Below are 14890 nucleotides of genomic sequence, written 5' to 3'. Positions count from 1 at the left end.
TGGTTAAGATCCATTAGCTACAGTAGAGATACGTCTCTCTTTTATTAGACCTCCTGGCTCCAAGCTGAAAGATACCACATACATCCGCTCAGATTTCATTGTAATTTTTTCGATATCCGTTTGATTTATTTTTATTTATTAACTCAGAGATGATAAACCCTTGAAGTAATTATCATAGTATTTAATTATAGCTTGAAATTCTAATACATTTTTTCAAAATTTATTAATCAAAACTTTTATTGATTGAAACAGAAAAATGACAAATTAAAAATTATTTTTCTATTGCTGATGATCTCATCAGCAACATGTAACCAAACTGCTTCCCAGGATAATATATATAACATACTACACACACATGCACACGCGCGCGCACGTACATAATATTCCAAAACAACGAAAAATATCTAATTTTTCACCAACCTCAATGTCACTTAAGTGATAATTAGGAGTATCACTTAAGAGGCTGATCTCGGTCACCTAATGAAACAAACTACTCTCAATGATTTGGAGAAGAAATAAATGAACATATTGTTTTTTAAATTGCAGTTGAAATATTTAAGTTTGATTCTAACTTCAATTTTGTTCTAATCAAATATTATTAGAAAACTAAAAATCAATGGAAATGCACATTTCCTTGTACTGATTCTACGGCTCTGCATGGGTAAGTACATGTATAATGGAAACATTCCTATTTTTAAGAATCGTTTATTTTTTTAGGGCCATTTTTTTTTTATTCAGTAATAGAATAGATTGTTTACTCTCACCACATACCTTAGAAGTTTATAGAAATGAACAGAACACGAATTGCAGTCATCAGTTCTTTTCTCCAACGAATACATAAATATTTTAAATTATGTAGTGTTCAAATTACAATGGTAGAAAATATTCAACATTTATGCTGCACGGCTAATGCAAAAAAAAATTATTTTTTCATATTATGTAAACAAATTTAACTATTATATTGACAAATCTTTATCAAATAAATTTTCATGAACTAAAACGTTTTTTATACATAAAAAAAGATGATGATTGTACATAACTGTATCCAGAATTTACTCTTAAAAAATAAGATATATGGTAATATATATTACCTGATGGCATTTTAAACCCTTCACTGTGAACAGAGATATTTAACATTACAGTTTACATATTTGTTATAAAAAATAAAATAATGAATGTTTTTGCTCACCAGTAGTAAAATAATCAACTTATCCAACTGGAAACCGTGCAGAGATTGATATTTCCTAGATACAAAAAAAAAATCATCATTAAAGGGTATAGAAAAAGAAATTAACAAAATAATAGGTTACAACAACGAAGTACTTACATCTAATTATAATATAAATACTTTTCATTGTCGTTATTAGCTTAATATATTAATACACATCACAAATTTAATGTACTAGTATATGCTTTATTAATTTACTAAAATAAACAATTTTTCATAAAATTTGCAAAAAATTACCGGTTTTATCATTTAAACCCCCTCAGTTTAATTTAAAATGATCAACTTATATCGAATTTAATCCTTAAATACGCCTGCCTATGTTATTTTGCTACAAATTCTTTGAAACAACAAGAAATTTGCCAATTATATTTTTATAACACGGTACAAAAAATGCGCTTTTACGTCCTTTTTATTGTGACTGCGTTCGTAGTAATTAATAATCGGAAAAAATTAGTTTGTTTATTAATCTGTTTTCACTGGTAGATAATATGATAATCGTTAATTAATTTATTTTATAGTTATAAAAATAAGTGGTTTTATAATTTTTTGTTAAGAAAGCTGAATACATACAACATTTAAAGAATAAATATTGATAAAATTAATATATTACTAGTTAAACGGAAAATTAAAAAAACTTTTTTTAATGTTTTGACGGTTACATTGCTCATGATATTAATTGACTAACCCACCGGGTTGGTCTAGTGGTGAACTCGTCTTCCCAAAGCAGCTGATTTGGAAGTCGAGAGTTCCAGCGTACAAGTCCTAGTAAAGGCAGTTAGTTACTTTTATACGGATTTAAATACTAGATCGTGGATACCGGTGTTCTTTGGTGGTTGGGCTTCAATTAACTACACATCTCAGGAATAGTTGAACTGAGACTGTACAAGACTACACTTCATTTACACTCCTACATATCATCCTCATTCATCCTCTGAAGTAATACCTGATCGTTAATTTCCGGAGACTAAACAGGAAAAAGAAAGAAAAGATATTAATTGACTAGTTTTGTATAATTGATAAACAGAACAGTAACATTCAATATAACATCTCTATGTTACTGATTACAGAGTAGTTAATTACAGGAATCATATATTGTAAAAAAGGAGATAAAAGTTATAATTTTAAGAAAAATTTTCAAAATAAGTTTACAGTTTAGACGGGATGTGTAAATAGTGAACCTCAACCTTGAAACATTAATGTAGTTAAAATTGTATGTAAAGTACCCTCCAGCAATTTTTGTTTTATTGTGTTGTATTATATAAAATCAACAAAATACTCAAATAAGAAAATGATGGATCCCAAAATTGTTACGGTACGGATATACTAACCATTTATAACTCTACTTACTTTTTTCTCTTTAGTCTCCGGAACCAAGGTATAAGGTGTAAGGTATTACTTCAGAGGATGGATGAGGATGATATGTACGAATGTAAATGAAGAGCAGTCTTGTACAGTCTCAGGTCTTCCACTCCTGAGCTGTGTGATTAACTGAAAACCCAACCATCAGAGAACAAAGGTATCCACTATTCAGTATTCAAATCCGTATCAAAGTAACTGCCTTTACTAGGATTTGAACCTTAGAACTCTTGACTTCAAAATCAGCTGGTTTAAGATGACGAGTTCACCTCCAGACCAACCCGGCGGGTTAACCATTGATAAGCCTCTGTCTTTTTTTTGCTTAGTCTCTAGAACCACCGTTAGGAATTCATTCAGAGAATGAATGAGGATGATATGTAATTGAAGTGTAGTCTTGTACAGTCTCAGTTCGACCATTCCTGAGATGTGTGGTCAATTGAAACCTAACCACCAAAGAACACCGCTACCCACGATCTAGTATTCAAATCAGAATAAAAGTAAATGAACCATTTATAAGCCTGGGATTCAGATTTGTCACTAAATATATACATATATATATATATATATATATATATATATATATATATATATGATCATTAGAGAAGAACAAGCGTGAAGAAAGTCTGGCAAAAAAATACTTTCATCATATAACTCCTAGTGGCAATAAAATAACCAAAAATACATGGGCTCCGAGGTATGCAAAAATAATTTTTCATCCAAATTCCAAAATTTGCTAGGATTAAGCGATTTTCTTTTTAGTGATTTAGTATTTTAACTAAGGCTTTAACAATTTTCAGCTTCGATCATGTTCATCAACTTGTAATAACTTATTTTTTTGTTGTAAAAGTTATTATAAAAGTTATTGTGAAAATTTGTAAAAGTGCTAAAACTGCATTGTAGTAAGTAATCTAAATGAGTCACAAGACTTCCCCTACAAACTACAGCCATTCTAAAAATATAAAGTCCCCATACTATGAAGGGTAACGTTCTAAGATATTTTTTTAACATATAAATTTTTCATATTTTTCAACTTTTTAATTCTGCAGGATTTAACTCGAATTTATAATATAGTTTTAATGCATAAACCACAGAATTTTTTGCCCGATGAATTAATTCAGTCTTAAAGCTTTGATATTTTTACGTAGATATATGCAACTTGAATTTTGTAGCGCGTGAAAAATGCCATGCCTGACCAGATTTGAAACCAGTATCCCAGAATAAAGTCCAAGATGCTACACTGCCCCACAGAGATTGGCAATCTTGTAATTTAGTTATCGCGGTTGAATAATATTTTCAGAAATAGCCTCTTGAGATTGGAACCTTGAACTACAACTGCCTTTAAAGAAGTAAACTGATGTATACCTTTGCAATTTATTTTTCATAGGTAAATGTTATGTTTTCTGCTTTCTTTTTGGTTTTGGATTTTTTAAAAAATAAAACAATCTAAACAAATTATAGCTATATTTTATTGTATATTCAGTGTAACAACTCCATTTACTTTCGAATAAAAGAGTTTTATTTTATTTAAATTAAACTAGCGGATCATGGGGTTCTGTCCCCTGAAACCCCCTGTTTTCATTAAACTCATGCCTGTGAGAATAGTAATGATAAATTAAAATTAAACCCTGTTCAATTTATAAAAACTATCAGTTTATTATAATTTCTTCAGAGGAACAGTTTGGTCAGTACAGGACCCGAAACTTCAGTGATCTGAAGAATACGGATTTCAAAATAGTCGGACTCAATCTTAAAGATAAAATTGTAGTTATAACTAGGTTACTCGTCCTTCATAGGATAAAAATGTGTTTTGCCAGGTTCTTACCGTTACCCGACAAACCACTAGGAGGTGATCATAGATCATTTCTCATTTAAAAAATTTTTTATTTTTTTTATTTTATGTATTTGTCACATACAGTAACAGTGGAGGCGGCTGTATTGGTTAAGTCGCCACGTCATACACCTTCGCACGTCTTAAAAAAACCGAAATTAAAAAGAAACCGAAAATTGTTTTTAGATATTTATCTGAAGATTATTTGCAATGCAAAATCTAGTGAATATATCGTTTGGCATAGTCCGAAATGGGAAAAATTTGTATTCATTATTCAACATTTTTTACCCCTTTAAAGGTAGAATTTCGAAAATTTAAAAAAAGTGTTTTCAGGTATTCTCATATAGATTATACACGCCAAAAATCATTTTTATATCTTCGTTTCTTACAGAGAAGTTTAAAAAATAATTAAATTCACTACTACTTCATTTCAACCCTTTAGCGGATTTTCAAAAACATCCTTTCTTATTGTACACTTACACCAAAATAGCGGGTATACAAATTTTTATTTAATTTATCTTCAAAAGGTTTTTCTGGGCGTTGATTTTTAGTCAATCAGGGCGTGTTGTTTTATAGGTACAAAAGATGTGTTTTTAAATTATTTTTTATCGATGAAACTAATATATTTAGTTTAATATTTACGATTTACTTTGTATAAAACATTTAAATGAATGTCGTTTTAAAATTAGTATCCCAGATTTAAATATAATTTGTAAAGTCCTTTTTTTTACATTTTAATACAAAGTTTTGTGACAATTATTATCATTTCAACAATTATAATTTAAGAGAAGTAATAATTGCTATTAACTGGTTGATAATAAAAAAAAGTTAGAGAAAATATAAAGTAATTGCCGAATCAAATTTTTTTCTAGAAATAGTAATAAAAATGAACTTTTATTAATTCCATTGTTCTTTCATTGTTCACCCTCTTTTTTGGAAAGTTAGAGAGAAGTAATGGTAGGGGTCACAATCTTGAAAGGATTTTCTCCTTTCATTATGATTTTGGCTTAACAATTCTCGAATATTAAGAAGTGAAAAAAAAATGAATGAAAGGATTGATGGAAAATGTTAATAGATTGATGATAAAGGCGAAAACAAAAATGAAGAGAGAAAAGACAAAGAAATGATTTATTGAATAAATTTTAAATTAAATTAAATTAAGGAAAAACCAGCAGCAACAGATTATTATAATTAAATGAAGACATTCCGTCTTCCTCCTCTTTAGTCAAGCTGCTCCTACCTATACTCCTGATTTCCCCCACCATCTGCTATCACATCGTCTGATTCTTAATCGGATTAATTGAGTACACGTTTCCTTTCACCTTCCGATTTCTCACTCCACCCTATACGGCTGAAATCGGCTAATAATTAAACAATAGATACGGCAAAGTCTCAGTTAATTATTTCAAAGTTTCAGTTTAAACAGGATGGATTTATTTACCGATTTACTGATAATATTTCGTTTTAAACACAGAGAACGTTGGCTATTTGTTCTTTAACAAACCACTAAATATATATAATGACAGGATTTGTAATTTGTATACGCTCTAAGTAAAAACAGTGGTAAAAGCTAAATTTTTGTATATATTTCCCCTAATAATCCATTTATTAGATACGAGGGTAAGTAAATTATTATCCGCAATTTATTTATATTTTTGTTTATGTTGGTAGTACTGTCGTGTTGCGTAGACGACGCATGTGTGGTTTAATTGTTGTTACGTCTGTGCAGGTTTGATGCTGCAAGGTTAGTTCCTTTATCGCTGCCGTGCCGTTAACCGTGGCTGCTCCGCTTTCTGTTTGCACCAAACAAGAGAAACGTTCAGTGATCCGTTTTTTGTGGTCGGAAGGTGTATAAGAGGCCGAAATTCGTCAAAGACTTTCGGTACAGTACGGGAACAGTGTTTTGCCGCAATGGAGTGTCTACGAATGCATTGAAAAATTCGAAAATGGTCGCACAAGTGTTACGCACGACGAAGGAACCGGACGACCGTTTACCGCCACAAACGAGGAAAACATTGAGCGTGCACGTGACATGGTTTTCTTAGACAGACGAGTAACTATTGATGAAATGGCACATCGTCTGAAAATTAGTCACGGTTCTGCCTACGAAATCATCCACAACAGACTTGGGTTTCATAAAGTCTGCGCAAAATGGATCCCAAAATAACTCACAGTTGCATAAACAAACACGCTTGGACGTCTGCCAAAAAGATTTGGATCGCCATGGCATGAACGGGATATCTTCTTGCACAGAACCATCACTGTTCTTCATGTTTTGACGAAACATGGATCCATCATTACGAACCGGAGAGTAAACGGCAAAATATGGAATGGAAACATCAAAATTCGCCCTGCAAAAAAAATTCAAAACCCAACCATCTGCAGGAAAACTGATGCTTACGGTTTTTTGGGACTCACAAGGCACAGTACTGGAACATTATGAGGAAAGGGGCACGACAATAAACAGTGCGCGTTACAGTGAGAAGCTTACTACCAAGCTGAAGCCTGCAATTCGAAGCAAACGCCGAGGACTGTTGTTGAAAGGTGTTGTGTTGTTGCACGACAATGCCCGTCTTCATACTGCTGAAACGCTCCAGAAACTCTACTGGCTCATCCTCCGCAAAGTCCTGTTCTTGCTCCTTCTGACTACCACTTGTTTGGTCCACTCAAAGAGGCATTAAGGGGCCGTCGATTTACCTCGGACGAAACAGTGAAGAAGCGGTGCATTCCTGGCTCGCAGCTCAACCGAAAATCTTCTTTTATGAGGGCATCAGGAAGCTCGTGCAACGATGGACCAAGTGCGTTGAAATGCAAGAGGACTGTGTTGAAATATGATGTACATGTAAGTTTCCTATTTGTATTGCAATAAAATTTATAACTACATTGCGGATAATAATTGAATTACCCTCGTATGTAATGTGAATATTAAAATAAAATTTATTCAAACATATGAATGAAATAAGAAAAACAAAATTAAATAGTGTTATTTTATAACGATAAGTTTTGAACATTTGTTAAGCTTTGTTCTTATACGTCAAGAGTATATTAATATGTAATTTAATTTTTTAAGTACCCAATCGGCTTTTTACATCTACCAAGCTGTAAATTTTGGATGCTTCGTAAATTAGGTATATTTGTAATAGTACTATTACCAAAATTAAATGAAGATTTGGCTAATCTATAATCACAAAGATTAATTTCTTGTTCTCTTTACATAAAAAAAAACCATAGTTTACTTTATTCAATATGGCTTAGATATATCAGATATCAAACCGCCATTAATCACAGCAGATAGATGTAATGAATCAAAAATGTATCATTCCTCAAAATAATCATAAAATTTTCTTGTGATGAAATATTTTAACGAGAAATGAATTAAATGTTCAGAGGTTCAAAATTTTGTATTCCGTTATATTTTTACTGTTCAAAATCAACTAAATAAATAGTCTCGATAACACATCTATAAAGTTTACACTTTAGGCTTTATAAAATGTTTCTGAAATATGATATTTAAAATAATTTTCATGCTTTTTTTTCCAATCAGATTTACAAATCGTCTGTCTTCCATTATAAAAAATTGAATTTAAAAAAATATATATATATTTTTTTTTTATTGATTAAACTTAGATCTTAATTATCATCATCTCAAAATCAACGGATTGATACGAAAATTTGTTCTGTTCATATATTTCATTCGTAAATGCAGTTGGATAGTTAACTAAATCAAATACGATCATATTATCATTACTAAAATAAAATCATAAACTGAACTCAAAGGCAAAAGTTCAGCGGTAGCTCAGATATTAAAATCTAGTTACAGGTAAATAATACGATTGACACACAGTTGTATTGAGATCTGTCAAGATTATTTTTGAAACGGTAAAAAGAACGATAGTTTTATAATGTGGTTGTACTCTGAATCATGTATAAAATTTTAATATCACGACATAAAATCCATATTTTAAGTGGCTTTTAAATGTAAACTGTTTTAAATAATGTTAACTATAATGTTTCTTTTAAATCTTATTGTTTTAATTCCGGAGGTCCTAGGTTCGAATCCCGGTCAGGCATGGCATTTTTCATATGCTACACTTCCATACACCAAGCACAAGCTTCATGCATATATGGCGATATTGTCAAGCAAAAAATAAAAATAAAATAAATATGATCATGTGTATTTTTTAATTTTATTTTCATAATGTAACTAATACTGTTCAATTACAACCCAAAACACTTAGTTTAAAAGTAAATTTTAATCTCCACAAGTTATTAGTTGTTGAACTGTAGAAGATGCTATAATTTTATTAAGTGCGTTATATTTTTATGGATGGTTTTAAAGCTAGAAAGCTCGTTATAGTGGCGATAACGTTTCTAAGGTTTTACTGCTTTATTCCCTGTAACCTTTTCATTTATTTATTCAAATATTTATCTTCAAAAATCTGAAGGAAACCGAATGAATATTCCCATTTTTTACTGATTTCAATATAACTCTATTTTTTAATACTAATTATTTTCAATCACCGTTTATATTTTTAAACAATTAACGTGTTTTAAAATCAACTAGTTTTGAAAATATTCTTTAAAGAGTTTTTAATTGAAAAAGTTAAAATTGAGTTAAAGACAATGAAAGAAGAATAGTTATCAGTCAGAAAATAGGCGCAACGCAATAGAGTTTGGCGCTGAAATAATCAACTTAATAATTTTAGGCAATTAAGAAATAAATAGAAATTAATCAACTATATAAAACTACCATTAATCTTTGAAAGTGATTAAACACAAGTATTTGCTATTAAAGCTCCTTGTAATTAATCTTTCTTAAATACATTTGTCAGAAAAGAATAGATTAAGACAAGGGTACTACAACTGTTAATAATATTTATAAGAAAATCAATATTTTAAAAAGAGTAAAGGTAGATGTAACAGAAACTTTTGTATTACTTTTTCAGCAATAAACAAATTACGTTATACTGTTGTACTTACCGTCAATATAATTGAATAATGATGTGAGAAAATGTTAATGAGAAATAATACATCCACTCTTTTTTGTTGTAAAGTAACTATTCATAAAAGGAATAACAGAATTGAACCGTAAGATTATAGTAATTATGAAATGATTATATTCATATTCTTTTATAGACTAAACATTTTTTCTTGCTTTGCCTCCTAGACCGCCGTTATGTATTGCTTCAGAGGATGAGATGAATGACAAGTAACATGTGAAAATGCCATGCCTGACCGGGATTCGAACCCGGGACCTTCGAATGAAAGGCCGAGAAGCTACCAGTAGCGCCACGGAGTCCGGTAAACATATTTTGTAAATTAATTTCACTTTTTGTATCGTTGTAGATTGCGAGTTCTTTTTAGGGAATTATTTAAAAAATTTCAACAGCATTATTAATTTAGATGTGAACTGAATAGTAAAAATTGAATAACATTTTTATTGGTTGATATTAACAAATGAAATACAATGGCGATTATTTAGTTTAAATGAAATTAGGTGTTATATGTAAAAAAAAAAATGTTAAAAAAAAAAAAGAGTAGATACGAAGAAAGTTAGTCACAATCGTTAAGTAGATTCTACTATCTTGACAGAAGGCCCAAGTATAGATAGATATAAGCGTGCGTTATCAAAATGTAAATTCCCAATAACATATTTTTATAGGTTTAATTAGGATAAATACAACTTAGTAAATAAAGCTGATTTTTTATTCTTGAAATCTATTATTTATATATATATAAAGAGTTACTGAAATATAAATTTAAGTAAGAAGCCAACGAATCTTGCGTTCATTTTAAACGAAAAATTACTATAAAATCTTTAAGTTCACATGCAGCACGAGTTAGATATTACTGTATGTTTTCTACATTCTTCAAGTTATCTTAATCTGAACTACATTATAATCAGGTTGCGACACAAAAGAAATTGCTAAAAATTTTTATCTTCAACATTGGGAACTGATCAACGCAGAAAATCATTATTTAGTGATCAACTCAATATATTTTCCATCATCCCAAAAAAAAAAACATCCAAATAACATCCCTTATCTCGATGGACTTATAATGAGAAATACATTTATCACATATTAGAATCAAGTGATGGTAAAAATCAAAGTAATATATACATATATATACTACCCGTTCAGGGCTCGCTTACCATCCCACCCATTACCATCTAGCCAGTGTTCGTTACCCTCAAGGTTGTGAGAATAATACTGATATATAACAATTAAAATATTCAGACTTTACAAATACCTGAAAAAGAAACTACCAGCAAATACCTAAAAAAAGATACGTATTATAAAAGATACGTTTGACATGAAAAAATTAATTTATAATTTGTTACTTATTGTTAATCTCAAAATAATTTTATTTAATTGGTATAATAAACTCAAATAGTCACTCCTCAGTAGTATTATGGACTGTAATATATTGAGATCACATTGTCGACGACATTTATATTTAATTTGCAGTATCACAACAAATTTTGAATTTAACTAAAATAGCTGTAATTTTTCTTTAAATTCAACGAAAAAATATTACCCGACTTTTTATATATATTTTTTTCTTTTTTATGTAGTTTAATGTTAACTGAACATATAAGAAAAGCAAGAGGTCTCGTTTTGATTTTGATGGTTAGTTTAATGCCTAAAACATAATAAGATCTTATTGGTGATGAGAATAGATTATTCAAACTTCCAAACCATTATAAATTAAATTAAACTAATTGTTATTGTTTAAATCCAACCGACGGATTAATTAAACATACTGTACGTAACGGATGCGTACTGAAGGAGTATGTGAACGTGTCCTGCGTAGAGAGGGGTAGAAGATTACGTGTTCTGCCATGGTGCACGCGCCTTGAATCCCAATCCGCCAATTAAGTGAAGTGTGCGGATGGGAGATGCCCCGTACTGGGGTTGTGAACTAAGTAAATAATAAAAGTAGTATTCGTAGTTCATGTGTAGGTTCCATTTATCTTTAAAAAAAAGTCTAACCTTAAAAAACAAACAATTTTATCCAAAGAAATAATTAGTCTTTTTTCCTTTAATCTTTATAACTTAATTGGTCTCGTTTTGATTTTGATGATTAGTTTAAAGCGTAAAACATAATAACCTTAAAACATCAAAGATGATCTTATTTCTTATTTCGTTATTTAAATTTTTCTTTAAAAGCTTCAAGAAAAATTAAATTACGTATCCAGTTGATTACTGACATAACTCGAATTTGCCCCATGTGAGATACGCAAAGAAATCTTTCTGTTTTCCTCTTCCCTATTTTCATCTAAAAATTTCTTGTTTAAATATTTAATTACGTATACCCTTTTTATTGCAATTATTAATTTATTTCATATAAATTATTTACGCTTACACTAACGTATCCGTTTTTATTATGTACTTTTAAATTTATTTATTATAATCGCTGTAAAACTTATATAAGTTCATAAAGGTAAACAATTCAATAAGTTCGTAAACAATTCAATTGCATTAATTCTTGAGGAAGTAGTCGAAGCTTTAAATGTCATCAGAGAGGAACTGATTAGTCCTTTAGTCTCCGGGTTCACTAACTAATGAGTCCTCTATGTTACTCTGCAATGTTGAGCAGCATTGTTCTCATTGCAAGCAGTAAAGCAATGAAAGAGTTTTGGATTTCAAACCGCTTTCTTCTTTTATTGGCATAAGGCACATTAATGTATTTAACTATGCATAGGTTAAACAGTAATAGACTTGTTTTTTAGATACTCAATACCTTTCTTTTTAAGGTACCAATGAGCTCATTGTGATGTTAATTCTGGTAAGGTTCTGGATAAGGTATCCTAATTACTACCTAATCTTGCTTTATCGACCCACCGGGTTGATCTAGTTGTAAACGCGTCTTCGCAAATCAGCTGATTTCAAAGTCGAGAGTTCCAACGTTCAAATCCTAGCAAAGGCAGTTACTTTTATACGGATTTGATTACTAGATCGTGGATACCGGTGTTCTTTGGTGATTGAGTTTCAATTTCACGTATCTCATTACACATCTCAGAAACGGTCGAACTAAGACTGTACAAGATTACACTTCTCTTACACTCATACATATCATCCTTAATCATCCCCTGAAGTAATGCCTGACGGTGATTCCCGGAAGCTAAGAAGAAAAAATCTTGCTTTATCGTCTTCACTTAATTAGCAACAACGGTTTTCCGGTTATCGGTCATTCTTCCGATAAAAGAGGAAATTCAGTGAAGAACAGTTACTTTTTGAAAATTATGAAATTATGTTTGGTCTGGTAAGCTAAAAAAGAATATACGTATACTATACTAATTAAATAAATACGTAGGGATAACGAGATACTAGAATAAACAAATTCTTTTAAAATAACTGTCTACAATAAATAATGTGAAGTATTGCAGCAATTACGTAATAAAAAGATTATCTATATTACCTACTGCCGTGATCTGCTGTCACTAATAAAAGAAGGGAATTCCTACTAATTTCCTTTCAAAATAAATGTGTGCTATATTGTCCGTAGTGGGCCGAAATACTTAGTTATATTTGTTTACAATGCACTTATACTCAACATTTCTTTACGCGGCTAATCAATACAAACATATCAATTTTTTTTTTATGTTTGAAAATATTAATAACTATTTCTGATTGTGAAACATGAATGATTAGAATAAAATCACTTCACCGGGAAAACCATTAGTCAAAAATCACTCATATCGAGTAATAACAACGGAAAAGATTTGTTATTGTGCAGCTAATTGGATAAATTTAAAAGATTTTTGCGCGTTTCACACAACTTGAGATAATTTAGAAAAAAAAATACAGTACTTTTTTCTAACTGCAATAAAATTAAATTTCGCAGTAAAACAGATCGGATAATATAATGACAGTAACCTAAATTTCCCATTTTTTTACAGTTATTGCGACACCAGCTATTAAGCTTTACACTCATCAAGAAAGATAAAATTATACGCGACTAGTATAATACGAAACTTTTTATAGCAGAATTCATTATTTTATCTGAATGCTTATTTTAAACATTTGAGGGATGGAAACAGTTTTTTCGTATTTTTTACTAATGATTTTTTTTTTTTATAAACGAAAATATAAATATGTATGGAAATTAGCGAGTTTTAATAAACTTTCCTTTACGCTTGGTTAAAAATCTTCACAGTGTTTTGTTCTCTTTACTTTAATTTTATGTTTAGATGGGAAAAAATGCTTTACGATCGAATTTCTTTTCTATCTTTTGACCAAAGTATAACCATCACAATACTTGCCCCCCTAAGGCATTCTGTTTTCTTTTTTCCTTTCTGTTTTTTATAATTTCCTTCATCTTCTAACTTTTTTTCTATTAAATTATATTCTTTCATCTCTTAACCTTTATCTTATAAACCCATTGATTTCTCCATTATTCTTCAAAATTCTTCATCTTTCATGGTAGCCACAAGTAGTTTATTTTCATTTTTCCAAGTTGTTTCATCAAAGTAAAAATGAAGAAAAATCGCTTCCAAGAAATAATTTCTTCTCTAAGTAGGAGGTCACTTTTTTTAATGTCTTCTGTTCAATTCACCATCTTCACAAATTCTTATTCAAACCGTCACGTATAAATCACACCAACTCTAATAGAACTTCGTTTTTTTCATATTTCAAATTTTTAGACCGAAGCACTTTATGTTACTTTTCTTACGTTACCTTTATACCCCTTCTAAATTAAATTACTCTTCCGTCATTATAACTTCCAAGTATTTAACCAACTTAAAAGCCTACGGAAAACATAATGTTTAAAAACCTACTGTAAGTACCTTCCTTTGATATAAAGTCTCTGAAGAAAAAAATATCAAAGATTCTTTAGGTTACATATTTTGTGATTTCTACATCACTTCATGATATTTATAGCTTAAAAAATCTACTTAAGACTATTTAAAAGTTAAGTAGTATACTTTTAAAACTTATTCTTAATTCTTACTTATTCTTATTCTTACTTTTTCGCTTATTCATTTAGCCATATGTTTATATTTATGAATGAAACATTTTGCTAAAAAAAAATGCTCATTTACTCAAAATCCGATCTCCGCGGTGGAATGATAACGTCTCTGCCTTTCATCCGGAGGTCCCGGGTTCGAATACCGATCAGGCATGGCATTTTTTCACGCTCACAATATTCCATTTTCATATTTTCATGTACAAGCGTCAAAAGCTTCTGTGGTAAATTAATGAATTACCCTCTTAACGAGATTGTATTCAGTTTTAACACAACTTCAACCGTTCTAGTTCAAACTACTTCTGCTTACGAGTTATGGGCTTACGTTGCCATTACACGACTGCACAAAAAGGAGTGCAATATACTTAGTTGTATGTAAGTATGTTTGTTCCACTCAATGTATGTTTGTACCATCTCAATGGCTGAACCGATTTAGATGTATGACTTCAAGTTGGAATTCTTACGTTACCGGAAGTGTCATAGGCTATATAAGAAAAGTCAGTTAT

At 30.2% G+C, this 14890-nt stretch overlaps 1 protein-coding gene across 1 annotated transcript in view; it reads right to left on the bottom strand.

The window, feature by feature from the left end:
- Positions 1-14890, bottom strand: part of LOC142320960 (zwei Ig domain protein zig-8-like) — a 970121-nt gene that overhangs the window by 778158 nt on the left and 177073 nt on the right. The window contains exon 3 of the mRNA XM_075358949.1: positions 1190-1244. The gene's annotated coding sequence lies outside the window, so the exon portion shown is untranslated. The remainder of the gene's footprint in view (positions 1-1189; positions 1245-14890) is intronic.

This window comes from Lycorma delicatula, chromosome 3, assembly GCF_047948215.1.
Source record: "Lycorma delicatula isolate Av1 chromosome 3, ASM4794821v1, whole genome shotgun sequence".
Lineage (NCBI taxonomy): Eukaryota > Metazoa > Arthropoda > Insecta > Hemiptera > Fulgoridae > Lycorma > Lycorma delicatula.
This window is presented reverse-complemented; position numbering and strand designations above follow the sequence as displayed.